Below are 27,459 nucleotides of genomic sequence, written 5' to 3' on the forward strand. Positions count from 1 at the left end.
AACCTGTTTGAATAACAAAGCGACGATATCCACGATACATAGATATTCGTTGAGTTCATTGTGCTTCCAAATGTGCCAAAACCATATGAAACTTTTTTTTTACAGATGTTTTAATGGAGTATGTTACTGCTTTATAAATTATTGTGCTCAAATTTAAATTTGAAAGTGGGTAAGTGATGCGCATGAAGGTTGGGAAAATTGTCTTATTACATCATGGATTAACTGAAAATTGTCGCTTATATTGCCAGTCTCCCAAATTTCTTTTTGAAGGATTACGTATTTGGTCAAATACAAAAACGTGTATTCGGTTCATCTATAAATAGGGGATAAGAGTCTATATAGCTCATTTGAGTGTTGAATACATTTTTTTTTTTCGTTTCTCATTCCATATTTAAAGGGATGGTTCACCATCAGGTTATCTTTTAGTATGTTATAGAATGGCCAATTCTAAGCAACTTTTGAATTGGTCTTCATTATTTATTTTATATAGTTTTTTTTAATTATTTGCCTTCTTCTCCTGACTCTTTTAAGCTTTCATAAGGGGGTCACTTACCCCCTCTAAAAACAAATCTTCTCTAAAGCTACACATTTTGTTATTGCTACTTTGTATTACTAATCTTTCTGTTCCCACCCTCCCCTATTAATATTCCATATTCTCATTCAAATCAATCCATGGTTACTAGGGTAATTTGGATCCTAGCAACCATATTGCTGACACTGCAAACCTGAGAGCTGCTGAATAAAAAGCTAAATAACTCAAAAACTACAAATAATAAAAAATTGAAACCGATTGCAAATTGTCTCAGAATATCACTCTCCGCATCGTACTAAAAGTTAACTCAAAGGTGAACAACCCCTTTAACTTATTTTTCTCACTATCCTGTTATATGTTTATCTTGTAGTAGATACAACCTCTGTGATAAACTGCAGCCACAAATCAAGGTAGAGAAACAACACTGGAAAAAGATTTAATATGAGTATTTTCATCCCCCTAAACACTGCCTCATCTTGTTCTATTTGTGCTATATGCAGGCTATGCTCTCTGTAGACCAAGGTTTGCTCAGTAAACTATATACCTGCTTCTTGTATTCACTTAGCAACAGTTGGGCACTTATGTCACTCTGTGTCTCTGCTAAGTAACACCAGGGATGCCATAAATCTCAGTAGGTGCTGGAGATTGATTAGGAGGAACTGAAATTGTTGGGCTAAAACAATTTACTTGACTTCTGATGAAACTTACCTGTGTTTTATGGTAAACATGGTAGAGACATGGTAGATCGAAAGCTTCTTTGCAGCACAGGAATGAATGATGACCAGTGTCTGTAAAATCATGGGTAACATTTATGTGCTATCTAAATAAATCATAATAGCTACGACTTCCATTCTAAAGCATTCTTTTTTAATGATACACATATTATCCTCTATATTGCTGTGATCTCAAACAGCTATTTTAAAAGATCGTTCATAATGCAATTCAAATTTGTCCCTTCCTACAGTGAATTTTTACACAGAGTAGGGTTGCTTTCATCAGTAGCCAGTTAGTTAATAAACCATTTTAAGTGTGGGAGGTACTCGAACACCTGGAGGAATCGGGTACAGGCACATAAAATATTTTGTACTAGTGAAAATCAATTTTAGGACACTAGTGCTGCAAGGCAGCAATTCTAAAAACTGTTAAAGGAATTGTTCAGTATAAAATAAAAACTAGGTAAATAGGCTGTGCAATATAAAACATGTTTTCAATATAGTTAGCCAAAAATGTCATCTATAGGCTTGATTGACTGGATGTCTAACATAACAGAACACTACTTCCTGTTTTGCAGCTCTCTTGGTTTCCATTGATTGGTTACCAGGCAGTAACCAATCAGTGACTTGAGGGGGGCCACATGGGTCATAACTGTTGCTTTTGAATCTGAGTTGAATGCTAAGGATCAATTGCAAACTTACTGATCAGTTATGTCCCATGTGCCCCCCCCCTTCATGTCGCTGACTAACTCGGCGTTAGAGAGCTGAAAAGCATGAAGTTGTGTTCTTTTAGACATCCGCTCACTCCAGACTTTATACATTACATTTTTGGCTAACTACATTAGAAACCTTTTTTATTTTGCACAGTTTTTATTTTTTACACTAAACTGTTCCTTTAATTTATATAAATGCTAACCGTGACTTGCCAATGGTCTAGTGATTTTTGGGGGGGAATTTTTTACTTCTGCAGAAATCATTTTATTGTGGCAAGATTTTACTGCTTACAGTTCGATATGCCAGATTTTCTTTAAAGCAAACCTGGTTATCAAACAAAAATGTAATAAATTAATTGTATTTCTTCTGCCATTTAACCATTTAAAATGAGCACTTTGGTTGCTTGTGTATATTACACCTGTGTCTTAGGGCAGAGGCAGACGAGAAGATTCGGGGAGATTAGTCGCCCGGCGACAAATCGCCTCTTCTTCGAATGACTAATCTCCCTGAACTGCCTCCCTGTCGGCTAGAATCTAAATTGTCGGCGGGATGGCACTCCGAGTTCTAAGTTTTCCGAAGTCACCTGAAGTTTCCTCGTGAGGCAACTTGGGAAAAAATAGTGCTCCGAGTGCCATCCCACCGGCGATTTAGATTCTAGCCGGTGGTTTGGGGAGATTAGTCGCCCAAAGAAGAGGCGATTTGTCGCTGGACGACTAATTCTTCCATGAATCTCCATGTGTGTCTCTGCCCTTATACTGTTTAATACTTAATATATTTTGTTGCAAGCTTTCGCCATATCGCTTCAACTTCATCTGAAGGACCCAGTGGATAAAAATGGTAATTTGCACTGTAAGGTTACATGTATGGGACCTGTTTTCCAGAATGCTCGGGACCTAGGGTTTTTCTTTTGGATAAGAGGTCATAATGTCATTTTTATCTTCATACCTTAAGTCTGCTAAAAAAAATCATTTAAACTATGAAACTCAATTGGATTGTTTTTGAAACGATAATGATTAATTCTATCTTAGCATGGTACTGTTTTATTATTATTATAGCGAAACCACAAATCTGGTTTTAACATTTGACTTATTTTATTAAAATTGAGTCTGTGGGATATTGGCAACCCGTAATTCTGAGCTTTCTGGAAAACCGTTGTCCAGATAACTGATCCTGTACCTTATTACAATTTAACTTAAATATTCAATGGACAGTTGGTGTGTTAGTGTTAATCTGTATTAAGACATTTAGTTAGGGCATGGTGGATATGGAAAAGTATTAGAGGGAATTTGTATTCAGTGAAATACTCAAAACATGTAGTATTGATTGGGGATCCCCCCCCCATACATAATAAATGATTAACAACTTTTTGAATGCTGAAAAAAGCCTTCCCACTGACTTCTATAGCAACTTGTTTTCAGTGGTGGTTTTTGGATGTAATTCAGGTTCACTTCAAAACTTTATCTATGCATCTAGTGTATGTTAACTGTTTGTAAGTTGACCAGACTTTGATTCTGTAAATTTATGATGTAAAATGCTAAGTTAGGGCTGCAACTGAGGAACCATGATGAAAAGACAAATTTCCTGTCCCCAATATTGACCGTAGACATGACTTTTTTTTATTACAATAATACTTAATTTTATGAAAAAATGAACATAAGCATAAATTAATTTAATTCACTTAACAGGCACAATAGTGTTCTGATAATTATTTTTAAATGTACGCAGGAGTAGTGATTGGCATGCATATATTGTGTCTCAATGGTAATTTCTATGTATTTCTTATGTTGAAATGCCAACCACTTAACACGACTGTTCATTAGAATAAAAAATGAGTATTTGGGGAAAGCTGGAACTGGAAGACTTTGATGTGCTTTTAAGAACTTCTATTATATAAGACTGGGGGATAATGACAATTATGGTTCCAGTCAGCTTCTTTGAAGCCAAGTAGCCTCAAGTGTCAGGTGACACCCTTTTCTGTTTAAAGAAGGGTTATCTTAATTTGTGTTGTTCATTGATAACACGGTAAAAAGGTGTGCTTGTTTTTAACAAATACCAGTAAATTATTATTTACAACCATTTTATGATGGTCATAATATACTTATGGATTTAATATGCAATAAATGACTGTATATTTGGGTGTCAAAATACAGATGATGCTGTTCTTGAGTGTCACTGTTAAACTAGTGTAAACTGCTAGTGGCTATCTTGATGACAAAAGGAAATTCCATTTAAGGCTTACAAGTTTTCTTTTTGAAGGTTTTATTTTGCATTTTTAAAATTTGCAAGAACAGTAGAGTTACAGAAAAGGAAGATAAAGCATTTTCGGTCAACGTTTTAAATTAACATTCTAAGGCTTGTAATTTAATAAGGGTCTGCTATTGTGGCTATTTGAGAAACGTCTTAGAACCCATTAAATATGGAGTACCACCCACAAGAAAAAGATTCTTCTTGCTTCAGAAAGCTCAAATGTTTTAGATTATTAAATCCACCTGGTCTTGTTTAACACAGCAGTTAACTGTACACAAAGTTGTGGGAGTGGTAGTTTAAGAACTGAATTTTGGGTGCATACCAAATCTTATCTGTACTTTAAATGTCATTGTGTGCTGCTTTTATATCTTGTGTATCCATAAACACAGTTTACAGAAATTATTCTGGTCCATTATTTGACCAGGCCCTTCTTGAAGTGTCTCAATAAAAAGTCAACACAGAACTGAAAATTCTCTTCAAGAAGATCGCTACATTTATGCTATGTTGAAGATATTTCCAGATTTCTCATGTGGAATAAACTATTTATGACTATAATTGGGTCCCTGAATACAAAATGATGGCTTTACCTTTCCTGCATTTGGACATTTGTCAAAATGCAGAAATCTTAATGGCACACAAATGACAAATAGCTGCTCATGATTCTGTAACATTTAGGTGTCCACACATGGAACAGCTGTTTTCAAATAAAATAGGTCGTCTGTCCCACCAATATTTTGTTTGAAGTGTCAAACTGATGGGATCACACGAAAGGTTTTATCAGAATGATAAATCTGGTATCAATACTATTGTGGACTTGAATAGATTTATGCGTTTATGCGGTATTATTTTTCAATAATAAAAGAATAGAAGCAGATGTGGGGCAGGAAGTGATAGGTGAAGTTTTGAGTGAAGCATTAGAAAATGAGGAGAATTTCGCTACACAAGATGTTTTACAAGTGATGGAACATTTAAGTGCCAATGAAGCAACACAAACACAGGGGTATAGCGAAGGTGAAGTGATACATACAGATTTAGAACCCAAGTCAACCTTTTATCCAATGGGACTCAGTGGCCCATTTTTAAATAGGTTCTATACACTTGTTTGTGAGGATTTAAAGACATTGAGATCTAATAGAGGTAAGCAGAAGAAGAAAAAATATTTAGCTTTGTAATCACTTAAGGAGAACACCAATATAATGATACAGAAATCAGATAAGGGTGGATCGATAGTGGTCCTAGATAGGGAGTACTATGAAAATTATATCCACTCACAACTCAATGATGAAAATCAATATAGGTGTCAAACAACTGACCCTACAAGAATGTTTCAAACTAAACTACGTAAAATTCTGAAATATGTTAAATCTATAGGAGTTCTTAATGTGAAGGAATTTGAATATATATGGTGTGAAAAACCTAGGATCCCAATTTTTCACACTTTACCGAATGTACACAAGAGTGTTATAAATCCTAAGGGAAGACCAATAATAGCAGGGAATGGATCTCTAAATGAGAAACTAGCATAATATGTGGATAAATTGCTACAACCTATTGTTCAAAACCTAGCATCCTATATAAAAGATGATGTCATTAATAAGTTAATGGATGTGTTATGGGGGGAGGACTATATATGGGTCACTTTAGATGTAACAGCCCTTCTGTTGCACATTCTTTGGGCTTGAGATCCTGTAAATTTGGGTTGGAAGACTCTCTTAAGTTATACACTGCTGAGCAGAATGAATTTATTTTAGAATCTGTGGAATACCTTCTAAAACAAATTTATTTTGTGTATGATGGGCATTTCTATCTCCAGATGTGTGGAACTGCTATGGGGGCGAAATTCGCGCCCTCATATGCCAACCTCTTTATGGGGTGGGTAGAGAGGTTCCACATTTTTGGAGATGGATCGCCCTGGAAATCAAATTTAGTTTGATTTTATCGCTTTATAGACAATGAGTTTTTGTAATGAAAATCCTTTTGGTATTAAATTTACCCACAATATTGGGAGATCTAGTGTGGAATTTCTAGATATTACATTTTTTCATGATAAAGGAAAAGTGGGAACAGATGTATATAGAAAGCCTATCAGTAGAAACTCTTTGCTATTGAGAGAAAGTTGCCATCCAGAGCCACTTCTGGAGGGCATCCGATTAGACAATTTGTTCCACTTGGGATGCTTTCCAGAAAAGGGCAATGGAACTATGGGACTGGCTACCAGGGGCTATGATACCAAGTGCATTAAGAGAGCTTAATGCACTTGGTATCATCAAGGGCGGTCAGGAGTGGACGTAAAGATCTTTTGAAACAGAATGAAAAAAGAATGAATAGATATCGAAGCAATAGAGAAAAGAAATATGAGAAAAGACCAGATATGCTCTTTGTGACAGATTACAGCACTGAAGCCAATGAAATTAGAAAAATTATATTGAACCACTGGAAACTTATAAATAAAGATCCAGTAATGAAAGTAGGTGGTTTGTGTTTTTCATATAGGAGAAGTAGGACTACAGCAAATTACATGTCTCCAAGTATGCTGCCGGATAAAGAGGTGGCATCGAATTGGTTAAAATACTATGGTACATATAAATGTGGAGCAAGGATCTATAAATCATGTGATTTTATAAATGTATCCAAGACATTTAGAAGTGCTACGACAGGGAAGGAATATATGTGTAAAACATAGGTGAACTGTAAGACAACTAATGTTATATATCTGGCTTCATGTATTTGTGCACGACCGTATGTGGGGAAAACATTGAGGAGAATGAAAGATAGAGTTTTAGAGCATGTGGCATGCATAGGAAGGGAAGATGTCTCTTCAGCCATACCGAACCACATTTTGAGTGAACACAACGGGAATGAAAGATGTCTCTTTTCAGGGTATTGAACATGTGAAATTAGGAAAGAGAAAAGGAGATATAGAAAATACTCTAAATAAAAGATAAGCCTGGTGGATGTTCACTTTGGAGACTGAACAACCAGCAGGTTGAATAATAAAGATTGGGAAATTAAATATTCTTTGGATTTTTGAGGTAGATCAGTGATAAATGGGAGAGCATGTCCCTTGAACAACACATCTTTTCATTTATGTATTTGAACATTTTTTAAGAATAATGTTTTGTTTTTATCTAATGTATATGAAAGAAGAAATATAACTTTAAATGTAAATTAGTGTGGATATGTTATCTATAAAGTTTGCCCTTGTTGTTGAAACAAATTATGCTATGAGGAAGTGACCCCTAGAGGTCACGAAACGCTCTGCACCCAATGCCATTGTTTAATGGTCTTTTAAACAAATAAAGATTTGACCTGTTGCACCTATACTGCGGTTGATCCATGCCTGTGAGTGGAAAATAAATCACAAGGAAGCTCTTATGTCGAGTGGGAATGGCTGGGAACCCACGAGTATAACGGGAGTTAAAGGTGAGGAACTCCTCGCACAAATACTGGAGAAATAGATAAATCTGGTTGGTCCATATTTTTCTTGGCTAATAGATTAAAATCTTTTCATCTAATATTTATACAAAAGATGGGCCTTCATTGTTATAAGCACTATTTCCCATGGGGAAAATGTAACCTCAATGTATTCACTGAATTACTGTTAAACTGAGTGCGCCATAATTTAAGCATTTTTGTAAATGTATGTACAAAACAGATTTGCTTTAAAAAAAAAATAAGTGGTTAACTTGGTACCTGTGTATGTATTCTCCCATAATCAGTCATTTTATTCCTATTTACTTAGACATCCAACTACCTTTTACTGATACAAACATTAAATGACCTAATAGGATTGTTTTGCCACTAATGGATTCATGCAGCAAAGCTAAGTAAAAGGTACTGTTTTATTATTACAGAGAAAAAGGAAATCTTTTAAAACAGAATTATTTGCTTAAAATAGACTCTGCGATTTGACTTTACCATCATTTGGAACTTTCTGAATGAGCTGTAGTAAGAGCTACATACATGTACTATGTTACGTTATACTTGCAGCAGTAGTACCATGTAAAACCATCCTCATGCTGCAGTAATATAAACATTTAAATGTGTATTAATAGAATTTCTTATTTAACCATGTTATTATTTATAACATTCGGGAGAAAGAAAAATTGTGATTATTATTTTTATTGAAATTCAGCACCGCTCTCAGCTGTATATATGCACCAGGATAGTAACATTTATGTTGAGCTTTTCTTTGTATGAATAAACAAAGATTTGTTTTAAACTGAAGCACATATCAAAGTGCAAAATATTTATGGTCTGATCTCTATGGTCTCACTTTACTGTATGTTTTGCCTGAAATATTGTCTGACTTACCTGCATTTCATTTATGGTGACTGTAAATCAGAAATATATGCTGAACCCTTGTAATGGTTATACTGTCTTGTAGAAAGCTGTATTGCCACTTCAGGTAGGTGCATGTTAGAAGCGCAAATGTATTTTACTGTAAGTGTAAATTATTTAATGTTAATTTTTAATTAGTTTAAGAAATATTTTTCTGTAGTCTGCCATTGCACAAAATTGTGCGAATGTCTCTGAACTCTTTCCTACTCTTTCACTTTTTTTCTTGTATCTCCCTCTTCTGATTCCCTCTCCTGTTCCCTGTCTGTCTATCTGGCGTCTCCTTAATGTGATAGGATTCTCCACTTAGTAAAATAATACTGAGGTCAATGATCTTTCATCATTTGAAGACGGGCAGCCACCTGGCAAGACCCAAAGGACAGATGGAGCAATTATTACTGCTCACTAGAATGGCAAACTTCCTTCTGACCTTTTACGAGTTTGCAGTTTTACAGGTTTGTTTTCTATTGGGTATACACTTGTTATATAAAACTTCAAAGGCATGTGTGTTATCATACCACCAATTAAATATTCAAAACATCATGGGAAAACATTTTTTTTTCAAAATGTATCAGTTAATAGTGCTGCTCCAGCAGAATTCTGCACTGAAATCCATTTCTCAAAAGAGCAAACAGATTTTTTTATATTCAATTTTGAAATCTGACATGGGGCTAGACATATTGTAAATTTCCCAGCTGCACCAAGTCACGTGACTTGTGCTCTGATAAACTTCAATCACTCTTTACTGCTGTACTGCAATTTGGAGTGATATCACCCCCTCCCTTCCCCCCCCCCCCAGCAGCCAAACAAAAGAACAATGGGAAGGTAACCAGATAACAGCTCCCTAACACAAGATAACAGCTGCCTGGTAGATCTAAGAACAACACTCAATAGTAAAAACCCATGTCCCACTGAGACACATTCAGTTACATTGAGAAGAAAAAACAGCAGCCTGCCAGAAAGCATTTATCTCCTAAAGTGCAGGCACATGACCAGGGGCAGCTGGGAAATTGACAAAATGTCTAGCCCCATGTCAGATTTCAAAATGAAATATAAAGTAGTAAGATGGTGCTTATTTTCTGCGTAAGTTAATTATGATTGATCAATATCATCTTTAAGCTGGCAATACATGGCTGATAAAAGCTTCTAAAAACGAAGTTGTCAGTTTATTGGCCTGTTTATTTTGGCTTTCTGATGGACTTCCCATGTAATATTTGGCCAGAAATTGGCTAGATATCAACAGGTTTTCGAAAATCCCATTGTTTGATAACCAGATGGCATGTTGATGCAGCCTTTGATTTTCCCCATGGGCCTGCAGTATAATCAGATCATTGGGCTTCAGGGCCTAGTGATTGGTTCAGCTCAACTTGGTCAAGTACATCGAAGAAGATTATTATATTGAACATTAGAGTGCGTAAGGCAAATTGTATATGTCCTACATAAGCTGTTATATATCCCCCCCCCCCTCATTAAGGGAGTGGCAACAGCTAGTAGAAGAAACGTGAAAAAAGGAAGAGATGACACACATATTACATAACACAAGCAAAATGTACTGGAAAATATGGGATCCTTGGTTGTCCTTTCTTAAGGATGCAAAAGAAACTAAAAAGAAATAATCTTATTTAAGCGAATAAGGAATAGTAGGGTAGATCAGGTAAAGAAGAATGAGCAATAAAAGAATTACAGGAGAATAGAGAGATACAGTGGTAAAGTCTAAGGGGCCGATTCACTAAGGGTCAAATATTGAGGGTTAATTAACCCTCGATATTCGACTGGGAATTAAAATCCTTCGACTTCGAATATTGAAGTCAAAGGATTTATCGCAGATAGTACGATCGAACGATCGAAGGATTATTCCTTTGATCGAACGATTAAATCCTTCGAATCGTTCGATTCAAAGGATTTTAATCCAACAATCGAAGAAATATCCTTCGATCAAAAAAACTTTAGGAAAGCCTATGGGGACCTTCCCCATAGGCTAACATTGAGTTCGGTAGGTCTTAGATGGCGAACTAGGGGGTCGAAGGTTTTTTTAAAGAGACAGTACTTAGATTATGGAATAGTCGAACGATTTTTAGTTCGAATCCTTCGATTCGAAGTCGTAGTCGAAGGTCAAAGTAGCCCATTCGATGGTCGAAGTAGCCCAAAAAACACTTCGAAATTCGAAGTTTTTTTACTTCAAATCCTTCACTCGAAGTTAGTGAATCGGCCCCTAACTGTCTGACTAAATTAAGCTGCCAGAAATTGTCGCATAATAGAGTGTATCTTGAAGTTTTTTTCCCCCCTCTTTAACCCTTTTTGCTTTCTGTATCCCTTTTTTTTAAAAATGTATTTGAAAAATTAAAAAAAAAAAAGCTGTTAAAGGGGAATAGCAAATTGAAATGCACTATGCAACTGGATTATAAAGATGAAAATAGTGATCTCAAAATGAATATAAACCCCTTAACATTGTATATCACTTAAAGCAGCCTATATATTAAATACTTTTTATGCAATTTGATAAATTAAAAAATAAAGAACCATTTTTTTTTTAAGTACTTAAGTCGCATCCAGTGACTGGAACCTAAATGTTCTTAAACAAGGGCACACATAGAGATTACGTTATCTAACTAATGAGGAGAGGAATGTATTTAACTCCTATGGTACATTACAGTTAGAACCAGGTTACTTTTATTTCCCTCAGTCCAGTCAGAGGTTCTGTGAGCTAGCATGCCAAAGTTCACATTTCTTATGTTGCTTAGGTTTATTTTTTATTTAAGAGCACATCATTCCCTTTAATGTGACTGAATAATCATTCATGCATATGAGCATCATAATATTTAAAAATGGTTTATACCATACCAATATTCTATGCAATGTCTGTATTATAAAGAAAATATATGCTGTACTTTGCCACCATGTGTGCAACAATTAGGAATGCAGCTATCATTACTACTGATGAACTCAGTGGAAAAATGATCTTGCATGAGTTTTGATGGTCCTTAAATTATTTTGCTATGTGTCTCAGTAGCATTTGGTTGCATCACTGTTTGTCACAATTTGTCACAATAACTCTTTGGGTAGACACCACCCTCATTTAGAAAAGGAATTTTAAAGACTTAAAAAATAAGACTGCGATACTTAACCTATGCTTTGGGATCCTAAGTTGGTTCCCCAATGACCCTGTTTTGTAAAATAGTCAACCATTAAATAAGTTGCATAATTCTAAAACCCATTGTTTTGGATCAAGATCAAGAAACCAAAAGTTAAGTTGATCCACGTGAGAAAAAAACGTTAAGTAACCCTGAATTAAGAGATGGATTACAACAGCACTGTGTGTAAAGTAATTATGTGGTTGCACAAAAGATAATTAATAAGCAGTTATCCTGCTCTCAGCCTGTGATTTTCATATTTTAAATTTAGTAGTAATGTATTAGTATCAGGGTCGGACTGGGGGGGCCGGGGCCCACCGGGACTACTGTCCAGGGCCCCTTCCGACCTCCCCGCCCCCTACTGTGACGCGCCGAATGCACACACACAAAGGCGCCTCTCGGCGCACCAGCGTGAAGGCGCCTGGCGCATGCGCAGATGGCGCTGCACTGATCGGCGCTGCAGGAGGAAAACTTTTTTACAGATATCTGGAGAGGTGTCTGGCCCGGTGGGGGCCCATTAAGGGTCGGGGCCCACCGGGTATTTTCCTGGTGTCCCGCTAGCCCAGTCCGACACTGATTGGTATCATATTCAGCTGTGCCTTCTTGATATTATACATCATTCATATGTCTGTCCCCAATTGGAGCTTACAATCTAAGTTTATTATCTCATATAGAATATAGTTTTATCAGGAGCCATTTAACCTTCTTTGGAAGTATGGGAAGAAACAGGAGTACCCAGAGGAAACCTACATGAGCACAGGAAGAACATTGAAAAATGCTGTGGATATATTACTCAGTCAGGTATTGATTCTATGACATCAAGTTCCACTGTGATCCAGCTAATCCTACTTCAATAGGATTGCAGTTGTATCCTGAAAGTTCTGTGCCTTGGGTTTTATGCTTGTGATGCTAGTGTTCTCTATCTCCCATGAGGGGTTGCGGAGGGTATGAAACAATCTTACAGCTGTAAAGCCTCCGATGAAATTACAATACTTTTATGATGTAGATGTTTGTTTGCCAAATCATTTGTATTCACAGCATTAAAAAAAAGTAATCTAGAATAGGGCTGACCATTTCAGGTATCATTATCATTCTATTGGCACAAGAAGATTCATAAAGATATATTTGGATATGTAAATATTTGCATATAGGCATTTCCTTTGTGATATTAACTTTTTGAATTTAAAGTTGAAAATTGCAATACTCGACAATGTTTTTAGCGGGCCAACTATTTGTCATAATTGATGTTCGAGGTTTAGATTACACCGAAAGCCCTGGAGTTGACGGAATGGGCTTTCAAATGTTGTTCAAATAAAATTAATGTGAGAAATTGATATATTTTAAACTGTGTTGACTAATATGTGAAATATGATACAGGAAACAAATATTTTAGCTATAAATATCCTTTGTGTGAGTTAAAGGAAAACGTTACCCACAAAATTAATAAATCAGCAACATCATATATTAAGTGGCATATTAAAGAATCTTACCAAACTGGAGTAAATATTACCCGTTTACATCTCTTACTTTGAGCCACTATTTTGTGATGGTCTGTGTGCTGCCTCAGGGATCACCTGACCAGAAATAATGCAGCTCTAACTGTAATAGGAAGAATTATGGAAGCAAAAGACAGAACTTTGTCCATCGATTGGCTAATGTGACCTAATACGTACGGTTTGTTTGTTTGGACTGTGAATCGTAGGATCCCAGGGGGCGGCCCTTAGTTCTTAAAATGGCAATTTTCTATTTACGATTATCCAATGGCACATGTTACTAAAAAATGTGTTATAAAATGATTTATTTAGATTTAGGAAGGTTTTTACATATGAGCGGTTTTATGCAATAAGTTTATAAAGAACTACAATATTTGGGAGTATAATATTCCTTTAATTAAAAAGTTATAGAAGAGCATTCTCTAAACAATCTGTTATTTCTAATTTACTGTTTTGTCAACTTTTCCTGTTGCTCACCCTCTCCAGCATTTAACAAACACATGGTCTTTATTTTTAAGTACAACAATTGCTCCACAAAAACTTAAGTTTTAAAGGGAAAACACATTTTCTTACAAAATGCATCATTTAACAGCACTCCTCCAGCAGAATCTGGCATTAAAATCCATTTTTCGAAAGCGCAAACCAATTTTATTTTTTACATTTAATTTTGAAGTTTGACATGGGGGTTAAACTTGTTGTTTGTTTCCCAGGTGCCCTCAGTCATGTGACTTGTGATCTGATAAACTTCAGTCACTCTTTATTGCTACACTGCAAGTTAGAGTGATATCAGTTAAAAGTTATTTTTAATAAGAACTGTAATTTGCTCTTCTGGCACAAATGGTTAGTGGTTGGCTGAAGCCATATATTGTCAAACAACTGTGTTTACTCTTTTTAAATCATAATCACTACACAAACTACCCAAATAACCCTGATCAAAATTTACATACCCCAGTTCTTAATACTGTGTATTGCCCCATTTAACATCAATGACCACTTGAAGTCTTTTGTGGTAGTTGTGGCTGAGGCTCTTTATCTTCTCAGACGGTAAAGCTGCCCATTCTTCCTAGCAAAAAGCCTCCAGTTCCCATAATTCTTGGTCTGTCTTGCATGAACTGCACGTTTGAGGTCTCCCCAGAGTGGCTCAATGATATTGAGGTCAGGAGACTAAGATGGCCACTCCAGAACCTTCACTTTATTTTGCTGTAGCCAATGACGGGTCGACTTGGCCTTGTGTTTTGGATCATTGTCATGTTGGAATGCCCAAGTACGTCAAATGCGCAGCTTCCGGGCTGATGAGTACAAATTTTCCTCCAGTATTTTTTGATAAATTACTGCAGTCATTTTGCTATCAATTCTGAACAAATTTCCTGTGCCTCTGTAGCTCACACATCCCCAAAACACCAGAGATCCGCCACCATGTTTCACAGTAGGGATGGTGTACCTTTCATCATAGGCCTTGTTGACTCCTCTCCAAATGTAGCGTTTATGGTTGTGGTCAAAAAGTTCAATTTTATTCTCATCATTCCAAATGACTTTGTGCCAGAAGGTTTGAGGCTTGTCTCTGTGCTGTTTGGCATATTGTAAGCAGGATACTTTGTGGCATTTGCGTAGTAATGGATTTCTTCTGGCAACTCGACCATGCAGCCCATCTTTCTTCAAGTGCCTCCTTATTGTGCATCTTGAAACAGCCACACCACATTTTTCAGAGAGTCCTGTATTTCACCTGAAGTTATTTGTGGGTTTTTCCTTGCATCCTGAAGATTTTTTCTGGCAGTTGTGGCTGAAATTTTAGTTGTTCTACCTGACTGTAGTTTGGTTTCTACAGAACCCCTAATTTTCCACTTCTTATAGTTTGAACACTGCTGATTGGCATTCTCAATTTCTTTGATATTTTCTTATATCCTTTTCCTGTTTTATAGACTACCTTTTCCCGCAGATCCTTTGACAATTCTTTTGCTTTCCCCATGACTTAGAATCCAAAAAAACATCAGTGCAGCACTGGATGAAAGAAGCAATAGTCTGTCAGGAGTCCAGAAAGTCATTGACCTTTTATACACACCCACTAATTACAAGCAAACAGATTACAGGTGAAGATGGTTACCTTTAATAGCCATTCTAATCCTTTTGTGTCGAGTTGTGTGCATGTTATCAGGCCAAATCACCAGGGTAAACTTTTGATCAGGGTCATTTGGGTAGTTTATGATTATGATTTAAAAAGAGTAAACACAGTTGTTTGACAGTAAATGCCAACCACTAACGTGAAAGAAAAGTTTTTGTGTTATCATTCATATTCTCAGAAAAATGGTTAGGAAATTATATAGATATTTTGTTTTATAAATGATATATTTTTTTTGTTCTCTTAACTATTCGGTTTGGAATGTAACCTATGTAGTTACTAGGATTTTGCTCTTTCTAGCAACCAGTCAATGGATTGGATAACAAGCTAAAATATGAATTGGACATTATGGGGGTTAATTATCAAATGTTGAGTTTTTAAAAGTTTGTGAGGTTTTTTATACTTAAATGAACTCACAACTCGAATGCTTTCTGATTTAAGAAAAAACTTGAATCAGTGAATTCGGGGTGAAAACCCCAAAGTGTTCTCTACAGTAACATCAAAAAATTCAATTGTTTTAAAGTAATAAAAATATAATGCAGTGTTGCCCTGCACTGGTAAAACTGGTGTGTTTGCTTCAGAAACACTACTATTATTTATATAAACAAGCTGCTGTGTAGCAATGGGGGCAGCTATTCAAAGGGGAAAAGGCTCAGGTTACACAGCAGATAAGCTCTGTAGAACATAATGGTGTTATCTGTTATCCACTATTTAACCTGTGCCATATAGCCTTGTTTCAATTTCCACCATTGCTACACAGCAGCTTGTTTATATGAACTATAGTTGTTTTTCTGAAGCAAACACATCAGTTTTACCAGTGCAGGTCAACATTACATGATTACTTTAAAAAACTTTCATTTTTTTGTGTTACTTTTCCTTTAAATCATGAGATTATAAACATCTGAATACTCGAACACAAGTGTTGTGCAAGTATGTGCACTGGGGTTTATTTGGAGGAATGAATTCAATCTTTTCTTTAACCTGACCTGTTAAGAAGGGGTATTAATCCAAATTAATATAATGATGGCTTTGGTGCATTCCGTGTTTTAATTTTTCAGTCTGTCTTTTTTCACAGCTAAATAAATTTGCCATAACTCAAGGTTTAATTCTTTTTTTTTTTTTAATACTGATATTGCCCCTAAGCTATTTCTTTTGATTTCCTATTCTCATTCTGCAGATTGACTTTTGTTCAACATGTTTATTAAATGGTGGCAAGATTAGAATATGAGATTATGTATAATAAGTCATGAAGGTGACTTTTATCTACTGTAAACCACATACCCTACTGGTATCCAAATTCCACACACAGTAGTTTCTAATGAAAACAGAAGAGGAGGCTACTGCCCGCATGCCCCTGTGTGGCACTAGCCTAAATATATGGCCCTCTCCATATAGTATTTGCTTTAGGGTCTGGCAAATATTGCTAACCCCACTAGTGATATCATGCTTCAGAGCCAGGTTTTCCTATAAGCTGGTGTATACAATAGCACTATGTACATACAGATCTATATGTAAGTAGGAATGCACCGAATCCAGGATTCAGTTCGGGATTCGGGCTTTTTCAGCAGGATTTGGATTCGGCCAAACCGAATCTGAATCCTAATTTGCATACGCAAATTAGGGTCGGAGAGGGAAATCGCGTGACTTTTTATCACAAAACAAGGAAGTAAAAAAAATGTCCCATTCCCACCCCTAATTTGCATATGCAAATTAGGATTCCGTTCTGTATTTGGCTGAATCCTTCGTGAATTATTCAGGGGTTCGGCCGAATCCAAAATAGTGGATTCGGTGCATCACTATATGCAAGTGAGAGAGACACAGGTGGAACATGGGGGCAATAAGTTGCAAACCCTCCTCTGGTCAAACAAGGACTTCAATTTTTCATGGCAGTCTGTACTCTGCAGGTAGCCACACAATCCTTTTTCACCTGTATTTTTGTTTTTCTTTGCTTTGGCTTCCATCATTCAGAAGTCAGTGATGAAATAACATGGGAGCTCAGTGTGAAATCCACATTGATCCACTGCAAAGTGAATATGTTCAGGGCAAGATGATTTCTAAATTCTGCAGTTTCACACTGAGAAGAACCACAATATGCATTCTGTGTAAATTGCCTGCATCCTATAGAATGGCTCTCTGATTATTGTATGTCACACAAATCACACTTCTTCTGTATTGTCTTTTCTCATAACATCTGTATCCCTTGTAGTGACACTAACTAACCATTAACCTTATATAAGCGGCTCTGCTCTACCTCCAGACTGGCACAGAAGCCGATGTTCCTTTCTCATCTCTGCTGGGTGTCAACTAGCAAAGAGCTGACCACAAAAACTATTTGGACCTCTAATTTTAAGTCAACCCAAATGGGGATGTCATTGAGAGGGAGTAAGGCTTGGTTAATATTTTAGTTAAGGTAACATTCAGAAGCTCAAGGTGGCTGGTCTGGCAATACAACCAGCTGGATCCAAACTGGCATCCGGAACCCCTCCACCTGCCAAACCTGTATGACCGATGCTCACATTTCACTAGTGTGAACTGCTCCACACTTCTTTGTGCCATTTAAAACATAACTTGCTTAAATTAGTTTGTGTTACTTTTATAAGTGAAAATTGTTAAAGGCCGGTATTTATTCCCCGTGCTTCGCTGCTTAATTTCTGACTCTTCAGACTGTTAACATATGGGCTGGATTATTTCAAAATGATGGAGGTTGGCAGGGGGCCATAATAATACTTAGTAAACCCACCATTTGGACTTTGTATTTTAATTGTTAAAGGGGTTGTTCACCCAAAATGAACCGTATGATATGAGCAAAGTCTTGGCATTTTAATAATCAGATTTCTAAAAGACGTTGGAAGCGGTTAGGAAGTCAGAATGTTATATGAAGAAGTGAAAGTCCAAATAAAAAGATAAGCAATAAAAAATAAGAATAGCAATAAACTGAAACCTCCCTAACAATTTGTATTTTGGTTTCTTTGACCCCACCATTTTTATTTGCAGGCTGCTCATTTATTAAAAGCCGAGCAGAAACAGTGATCTATACTGATAAGAAAAGCTCAATGAGATAGTATAGTCCTTGTTAGCAATGTCAGTCTTACAGGTCTGTAGCCTCCAGTCTAAAGCTGGGCATACACGTTAACATCTTCTCATTTGGCAAGGTTGCAAACCAGTTGATCGGATTGTTTGGCCCCCAGACCAATGATCAGATCATAATGGGTGGTTATGCAGGCCCATTGAGAGGGGACCACCTTAACAAGCCACTTTAGTTCCCGACCACCAAGATTTTGCCAGGATATGCACTTATAATTCACAGTATAAGGGTAATGACTCATTGTAAGATTTGACTCCCATACCGCAGGCAACAAATCTCCAGAAAACATAACATAGACAACTAAAACATAAGCTTGTGGTGATCTGGTTTAATGGTGGGAAATTGCTTCTCTTCTCATTTTCCTGCAATAAAAAAAGATTGCCATGAGTATACCTTTTACTTGCGGCGTTCGTAAAGCTATCCAATGGTAAGTCATTTTTGCAAGATTTATTACCCCCAATAGCTCAGGTTTAACCATGGGCATCAAATCTTACCGTATGCCATTACCCCAAAGGCCGGTGAGGGGCATTTTGGCCACACCCCTTTTTCTGCTGAGAGCAGTGACAGACAAAACACCCTGTGTGCCGGGAGTCTAAGAGTCTTGCACCTGCAGAACTGGTTTAGTCTATATTTTATTCATAATATAATTCTTTATCACTTTGACTTAATGTGTTTTATCTCGCCAATTACATCCCGTTTCATTTATGTCCCTTTCCTTAACAATGAGTAATGGCAGTTTATCGATTTGTATCTAATTAAGTCAATATTAATGCAAATTTTCTACTGTATGCATATTTATTACATATGGGTACTCAAGGGCACCTGAACAGTTGCCTACCCTTTTGATGGCAGTCAAATTGCAGGGTGGTATTTGATAGTTCTGCTTGATGCTTCTATCAGTGCGCGCCGGCTCATACGTCCTGTCTGGCTTTGGAAGTGTTAGTTCTTTAGGTAGTAAAGGTGGCCATAGACGTAGCAATTACAATCTTTCCTGCAACCATTGGTCGTTTTTAATACAGACATTAGGGATGTACCAAATCCAGGATTAGGTTTGGGTTTTAGGCTTTTTTAACAGGATTTGGATTTGGCTGAATCTTTCTGCCTGGCCGAACCAAATCTGAATCCTAATTTGCATATGCAAATTAGGGGTGGGGAGGGATATCCGGAAGTAAAAAAAATTTCCCCTTCCCAAGACTAATTTGCATACGAAAATTAGGATTCGGGGGTTCGGCCGAATCCAAAATAGTGGATTCAGTGCATCCCTAACAGAAATGTTGGAGCTGAATTGTCATATACAGGTTTACGGGTAGAAACAATAGAAGTCTACCTATATCTGACGATTCAGTTGTAACAGTGGGCGATGAAATGAACCTCTCCGATCGACGAGCCGACTGATATCCAAGTCTTCTGCAAATATTGGTCCGCTCGGCTCCCACCTTACACCCACCGAATAAGTTTTGTATGATATCCGTTCATCTATAGCCACACCATGCTGTGTAGAAAACACTTCTAAATTGTAAAATATCTGTCCTACAAGCAACCATCTCCAATCATATCTGTCCTACACGCAACCATATCTAATAAACATATTTAAATATAGACAGTAGACACACACTATATTTGGAGGCTGTTTTGCCATGAAGCAAGGTGAGACACAAACTGCACATATAAACCTCTGTATTCATGTAAGAATATGCCCATTGGCTCACCTTGGGATGGTTTCTGTAACAAGCTTACATTGCTGCTCATGGCACATGATTTAATGAGTAGTGAGTAAGATGACTGAGGGCAATGGCACAAGGATGCACTAACCACTGCAACTTTTATGTAGCACAAAAACATGACTCCTGAAACCACCACCCACTGAATTGCTTCGGATTTGCCTGCCTGTGCCAGTGTTTGTCTGTCGACATTTGCAGAGACATGTGGGCAGCAAGTTATTTCAATACAAGTCTGAAGGAGGCTGTATCTGGAGCTTTGGCACCACAATTTTGGCTTGCTTAAATGTGCAGTCCTATAGGAACCCCACGTCAATTTCATTCTAGAGTCGCTGCTGCCCCCCCCCCATCTGAACATTTGAATCAGGTTCTTTGTTATAGAAAGTCAAATGCTGATATTCAGGAAACCCTCTGTTAACCCAATGGAGGATTTTTGCCTGTCTTAAAGGAGAACTAAACCCTGACTAAAGAAGTAGCTAGAAATGTTGTACATTATGTTTTGTGCTTCTGTACCAGCCCAAGGCAACCACAGCCCTTTAGTAGTAAAGATCTGTGACTCCAAAGATGCCCCAGTAGCTCCCCATCTTCTTTTCTGCTGATTCACTGCACATGTTCTGTACTGCTGTCACTTACTGAGCTTAGGGAGCCACTCACAATATACAGTACACATAGAATAGAAATGTCACAATATAAGGCTGATTAGTAATTAATACAGATAATTACTACATGGCAGCACAGAAACCAGTGCAATTAGCATCAGAATTTAATAATCAGCCCTGTAGCATCAGCTTATATTACAGACCAACCTCATTTTCTGCTGGATAATTAGTGACGACCCCTAAGCTTAGCTTCTCAACAGCTGCTCAGAGCCCACTGAGCATGTGAGTGTCACAGACACTTTCCAAGATGGTGACCCCCTGTGATAAGTTCGAAAGTCCTGGATCATTGCTGATATTGAGAAGTTTAAACTTTAGACTGGTGCAATAAGTTCAGTATATAAATGATGGCATTTTTAGCCTTATTCACTTTTAGGGTTTAGTTCGCCTTTAAACTGACTGGAGAGTGAACATCTGTACAAATTCTGCCTGAAATAAGTCACCCTCACTCACTGTATTGTACAAATATCTTTTTTGCCCTTTTTCACTGGCTGCAACCTTAAACAGTTGTACTTGTTGCAGAATAGGGATGTCCAACCTGCTGCTCTAGAACTACAGCTCCCAACGTTTACTGCAGAGGCGACATTTCGTAGTCATTAATGTACAAATCATTTACCTCTTTTCATGCTGTATTTGTTTTTATTGAAGAACAACATGATATGAAGCTGTGACTGATTTGAAAACAATTTGGATTGGGAAGCCCCGTGATTCCATTTCCTATTGGCTAGGAGTCTTCTCCGCATTCTCTGCAGGTAAGTTACTCATGAATAACTCTCCTTTGCCCTTAGAAGGAATAAATGGCAACAGAGCTTTCCTGAACATCATTGCAATTGCTCTAGGTTTTCTGTTGCTCCCTCTCTCCAATATGGAAGTGACATTGTCTCTTCAGACCAAAACAAACAGGCACAAGTAGGGTCACAATGTGTGAGGCACATTTGTCTTTGGTCATTATGAATCGTTTGATGGCAATCAAGTAAAAATGAAGACCTTTCTTATTATTATTATTATTATTATTATTAAAGCAAACAATGAGAAATAATGAAACTTGTCCATTGTCTTCTATGGGATTTTCCATCTCAGACCAGTCATTCTGAACAAGACTTTATAAATACTGATTTTGTTTAAATCCGTCTAGTAGGCTGCGGCCGGTGTGATTGATCTCAATCAAATTGGCAGGAATATTGCGGGATTCCCAGTTTGAGCTTTGATAATTCAGTCCCTGTAGGTCTGCACGTGCCATTCTCGGGAGACGGTGGTGATTTCCCATAACTGCTGGTTGCTAAGTAACTAGAAATGATGTTCCCAAACTGACGTAAGGACTGCACCTTAAAGGGGCATTTTCAGCAAAGCAGTGTTTCAGTAGCAGTACAACGGAACTGGAAGCTGCAGGATATAGAGCCGTATAGCTCAGCCGGTCTTACATATTTTATAGGATCTGTTATCTAGAAACCTCAGAATTATAAGATCACCATCTCCCATAGACTCAAATAACTCCTAATTTTATAAAAAATGATTTATGTAATAAAAAAACTGTATATAAATAAGATATAATTAATCCTTATTAGAGGCAATGCCTGCCTATGGGGTTTATTTAATGTTTAAATAATTTTTTGTAGAATTAAGGCATGACAGTCCAAATAATGGAAAAACCTCTTATCTGGAAAAAAAACCCCAGCCTGAGTGTTCTGGATGACTGATCCCATACCTGTACCATATCAGACTTTTTTCTCGTGCAAAGAAATTTTTACCCAAAATCCCTTTCACAGTGCTGGGAGTTACATGTAGATGGAACACTTCCCACCTTAGCCACTAGGGGGCAACTTATGGGATAGTCAGCAACGAGATCACCCCATTCCTTATGGGTAGTTCAACCTGGCATTAGTGCAAATGTTACATATTTAGTGCACAATAGTCATGTAAAATATGGCCTTTTAATTGGTGCCTTAAAGGAACAGTTCCAAAAAATTTGGAGCGCTCACCCCTCAATCGAACACCATTGAGGTGCCAGGTGCTGAAGTACAAGGCCCGATCCAGTCCTCGGGTCACATCAATCCATAGACAAAAAATAGCAGCACACTGTTGAATTGCAAAAAGTGCTCAAGTGCATAATTTTTATTTTAGCCCACAGCATACAAAGGCCTTTGTGTGCTGTGGGCTAAAATAAAAATTATGCACTTGAGCACTTTTTGCAATTCAACAGTGTGCTGCTATTTTTTGTCTATTAAAGGAACAGTTCAGTATAAAAATAAATACAGGGTTAATAGGCTGTGCAAAATTTAAAATGTTTCTAATATAGTTAGCCATAAATGTAATGTATAAAAGCTGTAGTGACTGGATGTCGTAACCTAATAGCCAGAACACTACTTCCTGCTTTTAAGCTCTCTAACTCAGTCAGCGACTGTAAGGGGGGCCACATGGTACATTTCTGTTCAGTGAGTTTGCAATTGATCCTCAGCATTCAGCTCAGATTCAAAAGCAACAGATATGACCCATGTCCCCCCCCCCCAAGTCACTGATTGGTTACTGCCTGGTAACCAATCAGTGGAAACCAAGAGAGCTGAAAAGCAGGAAGTATTGTTCTGGCTATTATGTTATACATCCAGTCACTCCAGCCTTTATACATTACATTTTTAGATAACTACATTAGAAACATTTTTTATTTTGCACAGCCTATTTACCTAGTTTTTATTTTTGTACTGAACAATTCCTTTAAGATGTGATCTGCTCTTATCACTGCTTAGCGGTGTCCCGTTACTTTCTGTTGCCATATATGAGCCTGTCCTTCTATAATGCCATTGCCAGCAAATCACTACTTGGTGCCGGCACCCCGATCACTCACTGGATACTGGTGGTTGTAAGTGGCCCTTTATGATTAGGCAATGGGACCTGCAGCTGCATGATAAATAGAGCTTTCATACTCATGCACATGTTGTATTTCGTAGAAAATGTAAGTAGATATGTGTATATTATATTATAATACACAAAAGCCATGAATATCTTGTAAATTATATCCTTATAAACGGTGAGTTCTGATGTCATTTCTGTCACATGACTCACTGAAACTTTTGCCCCCAGTTGCAAAATATGAGGATATTAGAAGTTACCTTGGAGTTCCATGACCTTCGGCCTCGTGTTTTTAAATGAAACTCCTCGGTAACTTATAATATCCTTATATTTTACTACTTTATCCACTATATATATCTCAGTAGAGCCTTATGCACACACTATTAAGGTTACTACACAAGGGGACTAGAGGAGAAGGAAAGTAATTTTATACTTGGTGGTGCCAAAAGTTAGGCACCCCCAAGTGACTCTATTTACTTACATGACAGCACCACGGAGCGATCCTCTTCCGGCTTCTTCTTTCTTCAAATTTCCCGGGGCAGACACATGCACAGTAGAATGAAATAGCTGACTTTTAAGTAAGTTCCGCATTACTTAGTTAAATCGGGTTGAAAAAAGACAAAGTCCTGATATGCATATTACATTATGTTTATTTACATGTCAATGTGGCAATGTAGCTTTATGTAATTTGTTTTCATGCAATGTAATAATTCTCCTCTGTGTGGGAGAACGAATACATTTTATAAAGGAAAATTGAAATGGTTTGTCAATATTGATGGATGATAAAAAAAGTTTTGAAAGAAAAAAGACAAAGTCCATCAAGTTCAACCCCTCCAAATGAAAACCCAGCAACCATACACACACCCCTCCCTACTTTTAATTAAAATTCTATATACCCATATCTATACTAACTATAGAGCTTAGTATCACAATAGCCTTTGATATTATGTCTGTCCAAAAAATCATCCAAGCCATTCTTATAGTCATTAACTGAATCAGCATCAGAACATCACCCGGCAGTGCATTCCACAACCTCACTGTCCTGACTGTGAAGAACCCCCTACGTTGCTTCAAATGAAAGTTCTTTTCTTATAGTCTAAAGGGGGGGCCTCTGGTACGGTGATCCACTTTATGGGTAAAAAGGTCCCCTGATATTTGTCTATAATGTCCTCTAATGTACTTGTAAAGTGTAATTATGGCCCCTCACAAGAAAACAACCCCAACCTTGACAGTCTACCCTCATAATTTAAGTCTTCCATCCCCCTAACCAGCTTAGTTGCACTTAGTCTCTGCACTCTCTCCAGCTCATTTATATCCCTCTTAAGGACTGGAGTCCAAAACTGCACTGCATACTCCAGATGAGGCCTCACCAGGGACCTATAAAGAGGCAGAATTATGTTTTCGCTCTACTGCACATGCGCACCCGCGGGAAAAAAGAAAAGAAGAGGATCTCTCCGTGGTGCCCACTGCAATAACCCTGTGGGGTTTTCTGCTGATAGGAGTATCGGTATATATAGTGAATAAATTACCCCTTATTGTAAAATATAAGAATATTATAAGTCACTGAGGCGTTCCATGACCATATAAATACATGAGGCCAAAGTTCATGGAACTCCGAGATTACTTCTAATATCCTCATATTTTGCAACTGGGGGAACTTTATTTATTATAATACCCAAGTTTTAGGAGTCATGTGACAAAAGTGACATCACTACTCACCATTTATAACTGATGGCATCACTAGTCACCGTTTTATAAGGATATAATTTACAGGATATTGATGGCTCTTGTGTATAAAGGTATATAAAGGTACAGGTAAACTAAAATACATTTAATCCACACTCAATTCATCTTTGCATCATTTTCATCTTTGCAGGTTTCTGGAATCCTCTGAGTGAGATTGTTTTCGGAGTAAAGGCAAATATTGTGTTTATTGGTCAGTGAAGGACAGAATGTTCCATACAGTGTTGCTTGTGCTGCTGGGTAAGTTGAACAAGAGAATCACCAGGTATTAAATGGAGGTACATGTGGGACAGCTGGACTCTTGGCTGATCACTACATTTAGTCTCCCGAGTTGCTTCAACATTTGTGAGTTTTACTGAAACTATATTTATATATATATATATATATATATATATATATATATATATATATATATATATATATATATATATATCTCTATCACTATTATCACTACTTGTTAATGGAAGACTGTGTCTCAGTTGGTGCAGGATTGGTCATTGTCCCCATAGCAGCCCCAGCACTGCCCAATCAGTATCAGCCCTGAGACATTTCCTATTGGAGTAAAAGGGAGGTGGGAGGGTAAAATGAGGCCAGCGGCAGTTGTGTGTCCTGTGTAATCACTGCAATGTCAGTAATATGGGCAGTTGGGTTGATCACTGCTAAATTGCACATACACAGCTGCCAGACAGCAATTCATTTTGAACATGTGAGAAAATAAAGGCACGGCTGGTTGCTACTGGCAACAGCACTATTACTGTTTTTCTCCCACGTGTTTATAATTCACCCCATTGTGTCTACAGATTTGCTGCTTCCAGATCACACGTAGCATCAGCTCAACCACCACAAAATGGCAGTTATAACGAGAGTTCTAGTAGAAAACGTCAATTTAAGGGGTTGTTCAACGTTAAATTAACTTTTAGTATGACGTAGGGAGTGATATTCTGAGACAATTTGCAATTGGTTTTCACTTTTTATTATTTGTGGTTTTTGAGTTATTGAGCTTTTTATTCAGCAGTTCTGCAGTTTGCAATTTCCGCAATCTGGTTGCTAGGGTCCAAATTCCCCTAGCAACCATGCATTGATTTGAATAAGACTGGAATATAAATAGGAGAGGCCTGAATAGAAAGAGGAGTAATAAAAAGTAACAAAAACAATACATTTGTAGCCTTACAGAGCATTTGTTTTTTTTTAAATGGGGTCAGTGACGCCCAGTTGAAAGTTGGAAAGAGTCAGAAGAAAAAAGGCAAATAATTACAAAACTATAAATAATGAAGACCAATTGAAAAGTTGCTTAGAATTGGCCATTCTATAACATTTTAAAAGTTAACCTAAAGGTGCACCACCCCTTTAATATAAATATCATGTGATTAGGGATGCACCAAATCTACTATTTTAGATTCAGCCGAACCCCCCCCGAATCCTTCGTGAAAGATTTGGGCAAATACCAAACCTAATTTGAATCCTAATTTGCATATGCAAATTAGGGGCGATAAGGGGAAAACGTTCCGTTTTTCGTGAGAAAAAGTCACAGGTTTTCCCTCCCCGCCCCTAATTTGCATTTGCAAATTCAGATTTTGTTTTGGCCAGGCAGAAGGATTCAGTCGAATCCGAATCCTGCTGAAAAAGGCCGAATCCTACCGTTTCTTTTCTATCTGCATTATCCATATAACACTGTCCTGCGGCAGCTGAATTAACCCTCGCTTTTCTGTTCTTGCTCAGAAATACTGTACATGAACATTTGGAAGCGGAGACCTGCAGATGTCACATGATTTCTACTTGATTTTATGGAACTTTTAACTGTTTTAAATTTGTACTTGTTTTCTTTTAACTTAATTAAACTTTTTTATAAAAATATTTTTCTAGTTTAAAACTTCAATAAAATGTTTGACTCGTTTATTACCAGGAGAGTGTCCTTCTCATTTCTTCCACTGGTATAAGCCACAGCTTGCCTTTCCTACTTCCCCTAAATGTGAAACTATATGACATGAACGTGACACTGTATCTGGTTTCTAGGATCCAAATTACCCTGGCAACCCGGGAGTGGGTTGAATACAAGTCCACTAGTCTATGAATGAAAAGGAGAGGGTCTGACTAGAACGGTAAGTAATAATAAAAAAAAAAATAACATT

General features: G+C 37.3%; 1 protein-coding gene across 2 annotated transcripts in view; it reads left to right on the forward strand.

Moving 5' to 3' along the window:
* Window positions 1-27,232, forward strand: part of pspc1.L (paraspeckle component 1 L homeolog) — a 71,057-nt gene extending 43,825 nt beyond the window's left edge. For both annotated transcript variants that reach the window (XR_005965519.1, XR_005965520.1), the window contains 3 exons: window positions 21,392-21,495; window positions 25,464-25,570; window positions 27,050-27,232. The gene's annotated coding sequence lies outside the window, so the exon portion shown is untranslated. The remainder of the gene's footprint in view (window positions 1-21,391; window positions 21,496-25,463; window positions 25,571-27,049) is intronic.
* Window positions 27,233-27,459: the final 227 nt, after the last annotated feature.

This window comes from Xenopus laevis, chromosome 2L, assembly GCF_017654675.1.
Source record: "Xenopus laevis strain J_2021 chromosome 2L, Xenopus_laevis_v10.1, whole genome shotgun sequence".
Taxonomy (NCBI): domain Eukaryota; kingdom Metazoa; phylum Chordata; class Amphibia; order Anura; family Pipidae; genus Xenopus; species Xenopus laevis.